The following is a 9627-nucleotide window of genomic DNA, read 5'->3' on the forward strand; positions in this document are numbered from 1 at the left end:
TCAGTGAAACGTGGGTGCTTTTGTGGTGCCATGGGTGTTGTGTGGTGTATGTTAGCGAGAGTGTGTTTAGTAATGTGGTGGGGTGTGTAATGTGGGGTGCGTGAGGGATGTATGGGTGTAAGTGGTGTGTGTCTAGTTGTCTAAGTGGTCTTGGTGTCAGTCTGGTGGCTACGATTTGTAATTGTAAAGGGTTGTGTGTAATGTGGGTGTGTGTTTTATAGTGGTGTGGGTGTGGTGTGTGAATGTGTGTCAGTTGTGTGTGTTTTTGGTATTGGCCAATGTGGTGGTGTTTTGTATGTGGGTGTCCATTCTGAGCGCGGCGGTATGTACCCTCAATGATTTACTGCCATTGAATGTCTGCCGTGGTGATTTGTGGGTCCTAATGTGGTGGGCGTTGTTTTGTTGGTGCAACGTTATGGGTTTTGGGACCGCCACTTTATCACTGACCTTTGGTCTGGCGGATTTGTGTTTGTGGCTGTGTTCTGTCGGATTGGTGTGTGTGTGGCATGATATGGTGAACGGATATTCGCCACCGCGGCGGTATGTTGGCGGCCGTTAGTCTGGCGGTAGACGGCATTTACAGCCAATGTCATAATGAGGGCCATAGTATTAGTTAGAGGTTTCTTTGAACCTACATTGATGTTTGGCACAGCTTACGCACATCGCAATAATCTGACATGCTTGCTTACACCTCTAGAGAAGAGCTTCTTAGATCACACAGACGACAGGAGGAAGGCATTGAAAGAGAAGTTAGAAAAGGCTCAGAGAAAAGAACTTACAAGAATGATTATGCTTATAGTGCAATTAAATCACAAGGAAAATTAGCTCTAGATGCGTAGGGAAACTTTGTATATATAGGCCTAAATCACGCACTGATACTTTGTTTGTGGGAACGAGTGAATGTGGACACGTGTTTTTGTTTCAGAGTAAATGGACATTATGTTGAATGGACAGGACCCGGCAATTTTTGGGATATATTACATCTGTGGTCCTAATGCTTATTACCTTCTTCAAAGAGGATGGTATGGGACATGTTACTTGGGAATAGTTTTCCCAAAGAATTTTCAAATTAATGATTTGAAGACATTTCCGAAAGTGACTGAATTACATCACATGAGGCAGAGGAGGGAAACTCCTTCTGGTATAGTGGGTGATATATTTGGAGCAATGATTCCTTCAGTAGGAGTTGTTCTGAATTCGATAAAGATTTGAAAGTTGTCTACTATTGTGGATAACATGCTGACACATTTTTCAGGAGCCATATTCCTGATAGATACTGTAAGGAAATGCCTCCTTGGCATGGTTACCCCCTGACTTTTTGCCTTTGCTGATGCTATGTTTTGAATTGAAAGTGTGCTGAGGCCTGCTAACCAGGCCCCAGCACCAGTGTTCTTTCCCTAACCTGTACTTTTGTATCCACAATTGGCACCACCTGGCATCCAGGTAAGTCCCTTGTAACTGGTACCTCTGGTACCAAGGGCCCTGATGCCAGGGAAGGTCTCTAAGGGCTACAGCATGACTTATGCCACCCTGGAGACCCCTCACTCAGCACAGACACACTGCTTGCCAGCTTGTGTGTGCTGGTGAGAACAAAATGAGTAAGTCGACATGGCACTCCCCTCAGGGTGCCATGCCAGCCTCTCACTGCCTATGCAAGTATAGATAAGTCACCCCTCTAGCAGGCCTTACAGCCCTAAGGCAGGGTGCACTATACCATAGGTGAGGGCACCAGTGCATGAGCACTGTGCCCCTACAGTGTCTAAGCCAAACCTTAGACATTGTAAGTGCAGGGTAGCTATAAGAGTATATGGTCTGGGCATTTGTCAAACACAAACTCCACAGCACCATAATGGCTACACTGAAAACTGAGAAGTTTGGTATCAAACTTCTCAGCACAATAAATGCACACTGATGCCAGTGTACATTTTATTGTGAAACACACCCCAGAGGGCACCTTAGAGGTGCCCCCTGAAACTGTATCAAACTATCTGTGTAGGCTGACTGGTTCCAGCAGCCTGCCACACTAGAGACATGTTGCTGGCCCCATGGGGAGAGTGCCTTTGTCACTCTGAGGCCAGTAACAAAGCCTGCACTGGGTGGAGATGCTAACACCTCCCCCAGGCAGGAGCTGTAACACCTGGCGGTGAGCCTCAAAGGCTCACCCCTTTGTTCCAGCCCCGCAGGACACTCCAGCTAGTGGAGTTGCCCGCCCCTTCCGGCCACGGCCCCCACTTTTGGCGGCAAGGCCGGAGGAAATAATGAGAATAACAAGGAGGAGTCACTGGCCAGTCAGGACAGCCCCTAAGGTGTCCTGAGCTGAAGTGACTCTAACTTTTAGAAATCCTCCATCTTGCAGATGGAGGATTCCCCCAATAGGATTAGGGATGTGACCCCCTCCCCTTGGGAGGAGGCACAAAGAGGGTGTACCCACCCTCAGGGCTAGTAGCCATTGGCTACTAACCCCCCAGACCTAAACACGCCCTTAAATTTAGTATTTAAGGGCTTCCCTGAACCTAAGAATTTAGATTCCTGAAACTGCAAGAAGAAGAGGACTGCTGAGCTGAAAAACCCCTGCAGAAGAAGAACAGAAGACACCAACTGCTTTGGCCCCAGTCTTACCGGTCTGTCTCCTGCCTTACAAAGAAACCTGCTCCAGCGACGCTTTCCAAAGGACCAGCGACCTCTGAACCCTCAGAGGACTGCCCTGCTTCAAGAAAGACAAGAAACTCCTGAGGACAGCGGCACTGCTCCAAAAGAACTGCAACTTTGTTTCAAAGGAGCAGATTTAAAGACCCCTGCAACTCCCCGCAAGAAGCGTGAGACTTGCAACACTGCACCCGGCGACCCCGACTCAACTGGTGGAGAACCAACACCTCAGGGAGGACCCTCCGGCGACTCCAAGACCGTGAGTAACCAAAGTTGTCCCCCCTGAGCCCCCGCAGCGACGCTTGCAGAGGGAATCCCGAGGCTCCCCCTGACCGCGACTGCCTGAACTCTAATTTCCCGACGGCTGGAAAAAACCCTGCACCCGCAGCCCCCAGCACCTGAAGGATCGGAACTTCTGTGCAGGAGTGACCCCCAGGAGGCCCTCTCCCTTGCCCAGGTGGTGGCTACCCCGAGGAGCCCCCCCCTTGCCTGCCTGCACCGCTGAAGAGACCCCTTGGTCTCCCATTGAAATCTACAGAGGACCCGACGCTTGTTTGCACACTGCACCCGGCCGCCCCCGCGCTGCTGAGGGTGTACTTTCTGTGTGGACTTGTGTCCCCCCCGGTGCACTACAAAACCCCCCTGGTCTGCCCTCCGAAGACGCGGGTACTTACCTGCTGGCAGACTGGGACCGGGGAATCCCTTTCTCTCCATTGAAGCCTATGTGTTTTGGGCACCTCTTTGACCTCTGCACCTGACCGGCCCTGAGCTGCTGGTGTGGTAACTTTGGGGTTGCTCTGAACCCCCAACGGTGGGCTACCTTGGACCCAAAACTGAGACCTGTAAGTGATTTACTTACCTGCTAAAAATAACAATACTTTACCTCCCTCAGGAACTGTGAAAATTGTACTGTGTCCACTTTTAAAACAGCTTATTGTGTTTTATGTAAAAAGTATATATGCTACTGTGATTATTCAAAGTTCCTAAAGTACTTACCTGCAATACCTTTCAAATGAGATATTACATGTAGAATTTGAACCTGTGGTTCTTAAAATAAACTAAGAAAAGATATTTTTCTATAACAAAACCTATTGGCTGGATTTGTCTCTGAGTGTGTGTTCCTCATTTATTGCCTGTGTGTATGTACAACGAATGCTTAACACTACTCCTTGGATAAGCCTACTGCTCGACCACACTACCACAAAATAGAGCATTAGTATTATCTCTTTTTGCCACTATCTTACCTCTAAGGGGAACCCTTGGACTCTGTGCATGCTATTCCTTACTTTGAAATAGCACATACAGAGCCAACTTCCTACAGATACTGAGTTAGCTGCTGAAAGAATTATGACTCTTCAGAATCGCCTTGCTTTAGACATTCTTCTAGCGAAGGATGGTGAAGTTTGTAGAATTATTAATTCTAGACATTGTTGCTTGCTCATTCCTAATAATAGTAAGGAAATTAGAAACTTGCTTACTAATCTGACTAATGAAAGTTCTGATTTGAAAGAATTAAAGGAAACAGGTATTTGGGAAAAGGTTGGCAAAGGTTTTGCTTCAGTGGGAAATTGGCTCAGCAACCTTGGAAAATAGATTTTGTTAAAAATTATACAGGAGATATTAATTATTGTAGCTTGCCTAAGTGGAATATGGGGAATAGGTAAATTGTACGGAAGGATTACATTTAAGAAGTCAAAGAATGATTAGAGGAGGGAAGAAGAGAAACGGGAAAAATTGTTTAGGGAAAATTCGAGAAGGGAACAAAAGTATGAAGGGATTGAAATTACAGAATTTTAGCTGATACAAAAATTTGTGAGTGATAGTTGGTGTGATGACACATTTAGTCATCAGAGGAGGGATTGCTAGTGGAGGTGTTTTAATAAAATTTATTAATGAGTGTTCATGTATTTTGAGTAATGGATTTGTGTAGAAAAAGCAATAACGTAGAGCACCAATGCACGTATTTGAAAATGTGATCACAATGAGTGGCTGCCAATGTTCATGACGTATGCTTATTACTAGTTTATTAATATGAAATGTTGAATATGTGTTAGATTAATGTAGTAATATGTCATGTTAAGAGTAATGCATTATGTATTAACTTTATTATTTGTAGGCCTTAACTTAGCGGAGGTCTTGGCCTAGTTAACCGGCCTCATGTCAAGCTGTATTTCTTAACTTTTAATAAAATGGCTGTCCTAGAGAGTTAAACTGTGATTTTCCATTGTATTGTGTAAATGTGCTCGTAGCTAAAAGTCTTTCTTATGAGAACTGACTGTTAAAAGATGCTGTTCTTGCTAAATGTAACATTTTGAATGTAAACTGTGTAAGACTGACTTTCTCAGGAGGAGAACAATGAAGACACTGACTGGAGTGTAAGCTGCAACAATATTGTTACCTGATGAGTCGGATGATGAGAACATTGCAGGAAAGCCAATCAGCGACATGTGAACAGAGTAGTGGTAGAATTCCTAGATTTGAAGTTTTCGTTTTATTGGACAAAGTGTGAACATGCGATCCCTTGACCTATAGGGACTTGGGAAATAGTTTTAGGGAATTTAACTTAACGGGACTGTACTGAGAGGGGAAGACACCATTCTCTCTATTCTTCTTGAAGGTTTACCTCTATCTTTTTGAGTTGCTTATAGACTTTGCCTTTTCTGAACTGTGATGCTGAATCCTGATGCCTTGCTGATCGAACTGATGTTATTGAACTTATGGTTACCATGACTACATTGTTGGACTCATGGGAGTTGTAGTGTTTATTATAGTGTTTGTTTACTTGAACTTCCTGTAACAATAAACATGAAAAAGGACTGCATAATCCTCGTCTCCGTGTCCTTCATAGAATTGAAACTTTCCTTCATGTTAACTAGGAAATTTCAATTCAAGCATTTTCCATCTTTTTTGTGTATATCTCGCAAACTGTAACAGACTTACTACTCACTATGAACACGACAAAACGAACGTTCTGGTGAACTGGTGTTGAGTGGGTAGGATCAAAGGCATCCTGCACCACCGCTGACATTTGCAAACTTAGCCACAGATGTTTCTGTGTGAAGGTAAGTATGCAGTACGAAAATGGATGGCTAGGGTGCATCGCTATGCCTGCGAGGAGGTGGGGTGCAACATATAAGATGCAGTGCGTCATTGGCGTGCAATGCAGTAATGGTAGCGCACTGCTGTTTTATTGTTTTCAGTGTTTTTTCCCTTTGTTTATTCTGGTGAAGGAAGGGGTGAATATGGTTCAGAGAGTCAGCTTCCAGGCAATTAATATGTATACAGTACAGAAAATGAGCAATGTAAAACCGCTCTTCACAGTTGGCCCCTCATAAACATTTAACAACGCATCCAGCCAAACACACAACATTAGAGCAAACACGCCATGTTTGTGAGTAGCATGGAGAAGTCTCTACTGCTGTATTGCAGACATGTGTAATTAAACATGCCATGTCTGCGTGCAGTGTGGTGCCTGTGCAGGCTTCATGGGGAAAGTAATCCTCTTTCCTGTAAAGCTCACAATTTGAAGGCAGCGTAACCAGAGCAACAACCAAACTCCCTCGAGGATACAGCTTAACATCTGACTGTTGTCTTTGAATGCCCAGCAAACATGACAAGTTTGGAACAAGATTTGAAGGCCTGTTTACAGAAAATACGTTTGTGGAAGGATTCAGTAAATATGGTTTTGGCAGAGGGAGGGACTAACTGAACCAAGAGAGACTAAGCAAATAAAACCAGCAAATGGAATGCAAGAAAACATGAGTTACACACCACAAAGCCAATAGCACGAAATGGGTGGAATGCATTACTAAGTCAACTTTCTGAAAGTCCCCAAGATGTCTTTAGCAAACCAGACAGCTGCACTGTCAGGTAGACTGCAACCTAAAAATGAAACATGTGTTATTAATGGTCCAGTACGTGCACTAGGTTTCTATCCAGCCATTTTGCTAGGCAGTCACACCTATATTACCAGTAACTCTCAAACCTGAACATTTGCCAACAAGCAAATGAAATCAGTCGACGCATAATGGCATAAATGAAAGCTACAGTATGATAATCACCACTCTGTTGTGTCCAGGTCTGTATTTTCGCCGAAGGAAAATAAAAAAAACAAGCAGGTCTGGAAATGGATACTTAGTCAACTGGGCAAATTGATCTGTAAATAGATCCACTGGGCCACTCAAGAGTCTGATGGTTATGAATTGAAAAAAAATGGTCCAGACCAGAGATTTAATGGTTGGACTGTGCAGGAGAAATATGGGACAGCCATGAATCATCAAGGTTAGCCAAGTTGATTAATAAGTGCTAAATGTTTCGTCATTTCTTTGGGTGGCTACTATGTCCAATTTAAGTCACCTCTAAGGATCGATCAGAAGGATTTCCAGATTAACATCTCACTTAGACTCCTGTAGTAAATGAGAAGCCTCAAGATTAAAAGTGCGGAATCTCTTTAAGTTTAAAAAGTGTTACTCTTGATTTCACTAATATTAATGCCTTAGTGTATAGTGAAGTAAACGATACCCGGACAGTTGCTGAATTACTTCGGCTTTAGAGGTCACGCTACACCAAGGAAACATCAAGCCCAATTTTGATGTAATGTCTGGATCTTCCATGTCAATTGATTTTCCAGTCCACCCACGCATGCATTCGTACTGCCCAATATCAGTAAAGTCGCAGAGGAATCAAACTTGTCAGACAGGTTCAGTGATAAAAAATTAACATTCACATTGCCTTAATAAGTAGATATCTCAAGGCCATTAATGAGGTTTTCATTTTGAACTTAGTGTCTGTCCTCATTGTTTGTTTGCACTTTTTAATATTTTATCAAAATTTGGGAATAATGGCAAGCAGAATTTAGCGACCATGTTAACATCTGAAACTAAAATCTTTGCTAGTCATTCATCTGTTTTTTCAGTATGCCACCATTACATAGAGGTAACATCATCATAGTAGTTTACATCGCAGGCATTTAATCGGGAGTCATTATATCAGAGGACATCTGCAAATTAAAGTAATTCAAAATATGTATATAGGTTAAGGGACCAGGGATAAAGTTTAAGGGTTCAGAGTAAAGGGCCCATGGTAAGAGTGCATTGCTTAGGGTAAAAGGTTTAAGGTATAGAGTTAGGGGTAGAAGGTTAAAGATGCAGGGTCCATGAACAAAGGTACAGGATTTAGGGTACAGGTTTAAGGATACAGGGTAATGTGTACAGGATGAAAGATACAGCCACAGAGTTAAGAGTATTGGATTAAGGGTACTAGGCTAAGGAAACAGGGGTAAGGGTACAGGGTAGAGGGTTGAGCGGATAAAAGTTATGGGGTCAGAATGCCCAGCGGTGCACCGCCAGCCTGTTGGCGGTGCTACCGCGGTCATTCGCCCTGGCGGTTTTTACCGCCAGGGTTAGAATGACCCCCATTGCCTTTAATTGTAGCCTGAGGCATAAAGGTGCCTCCCATGGAGGGCATAGATGTCATTTAGGGGTCACCAGGGGTCGCACCGACGACCCCTGGCTTGCCCTTTGCGACCCCTGGCAATGCCTTTGCGACCCCTGGCAATGCCTTTTCCGATCCCTGACTTCAGAGCTGGCAAATTCAGTGGCAGGAACATAGGCCCCCTGTGGCGGGCCGATGCCGAAACAATCAGGTCCGCCATATCCTGGGGGTGTTTTCACCAGTGAAACTTCCAACCGGGAAGTACACCGCGTAGCCGCCTATCACAAAGCACATCCGGGTTACAGCAGGCATAGGGAGCCATTTCGCACCGTCGCCCGTCTTGAAAAGGACGACTTGACGGCAGTGAAGAGGCAGGGTGTGAATCTAGGAGGGCTGACCCGGGGAGACGCGAAGGAAGACGACGAAAGCAAAGACAGCGGTGGACCTCTCTGCAAGGACGGCCCAGCTGACTGCAACAACGACGACTGGATGAGACGAACAGAGGTGCGGGAGGTGCCCAGCGCAAGCTCCGGCCACGCTTGGGGAAAGTGAGGCCCCTTCAGGTGCATGCACTTTGTGAGCAAGCAGGCGAGCGGGAGAACCCACGAAAAGGAGGGGAGAAGAGGAATAGGAAGCCACATTAAGAGGAGGGGAGAGGTGGTGAAAAAAACTTTTTGTTTTGTTTTGTGATTTATATATGGCTCTGTTCTTTTGTTTCATTAATGGACGTTTGGTTCTGGCACGAACCCAGTAAATAGTTGTTTTGAGTTAGAACCCTACCAGAAGGGAATATTTTTGTTATTCCTGCGACGTACAGATGCCAGGAAAGACAAGGAGGGTGGGGAGGAGAGAACATAAAACAAAACCGTCGTACAAGCAAGAGAATATAAAGCAAGGTACAGTGCAATTTGATCCAAACTTTAAAGAGAAAGGAATGGGAATCGTGAGGACAGACAAAGACAGCCAGGAAAAATCTAGAAAGAGAAACCTGCAATAGCACCAAGGAAAAGAAGGAAGGAAAGGAGCCAGGAGAGTGGAAAGAAAAGAGAGAAAGAGAGAAGAAAGAGAAGGAGACAGCAAGTACAGGAAACAGAAAAGCAGAAGGGAACAGACTAGGTAAGGGGAGGGGAGAAAACCAATAAAGGCTAGTCCCCTTACCGCTATCTCTTTTGCTTTTTTTCCCACATGCGCCTCCTGAGAGCCCTGTAAAGAGAAGACGACAAGAAGAGAATCAGAAGAAACATTCATCGTCCAACCCCATAAAATCAGAACACTCTGGAACATTCTTATGCTAAATAAACATCACCATAGTATCTGACCACTGGCTATTTGTCGTCATTGTGCCACCCTGTCACACCCCCATTATGACTTCAGCAGTCTACAACGTAGACCACCAAAGTCCCACCAGCCACAAGACCGCCAGTGATAGCGGTCTTCAGACTGCCATATTATGACTGCTGGTAGCTCTCCTCCATATTTTGGGTGGAGATCCGCCAGCAGCTATACTGGCGGTTGGCAGTGCAGTAGAGGTTGCTCCGTTGGCACAAT

At 44.8% G+C, this 9627-nt stretch overlaps 1 long non-coding RNA gene across 1 annotated transcript; it reads left to right on the forward strand.

Moving 5' to 3' along the window:
- The first annotated feature begins 8387 nt into the window (after positions 1-8387).
- LOC138292953 (uncharacterized) lies at positions 8388-9397 on the forward strand. The gene is made up of 2 exons (XR_011202853.1): positions 8388-8642; positions 9279-9397. It is a non-coding gene; the product is annotated as an uncharacterized lncRNA (long non-coding RNA).
- The last annotated feature ends 230 nt before the right edge of the window (positions 9398-9627 follow it).

This window comes from Pleurodeles waltl, chromosome 4_2 (assembly GCF_031143425.1).
Source record: "Pleurodeles waltl isolate 20211129_DDA chromosome 4_2, aPleWal1.hap1.20221129, whole genome shotgun sequence".
NCBI lineage: Eukaryota > Metazoa > Chordata > Amphibia > Caudata > Salamandridae > Pleurodeles > Pleurodeles waltl.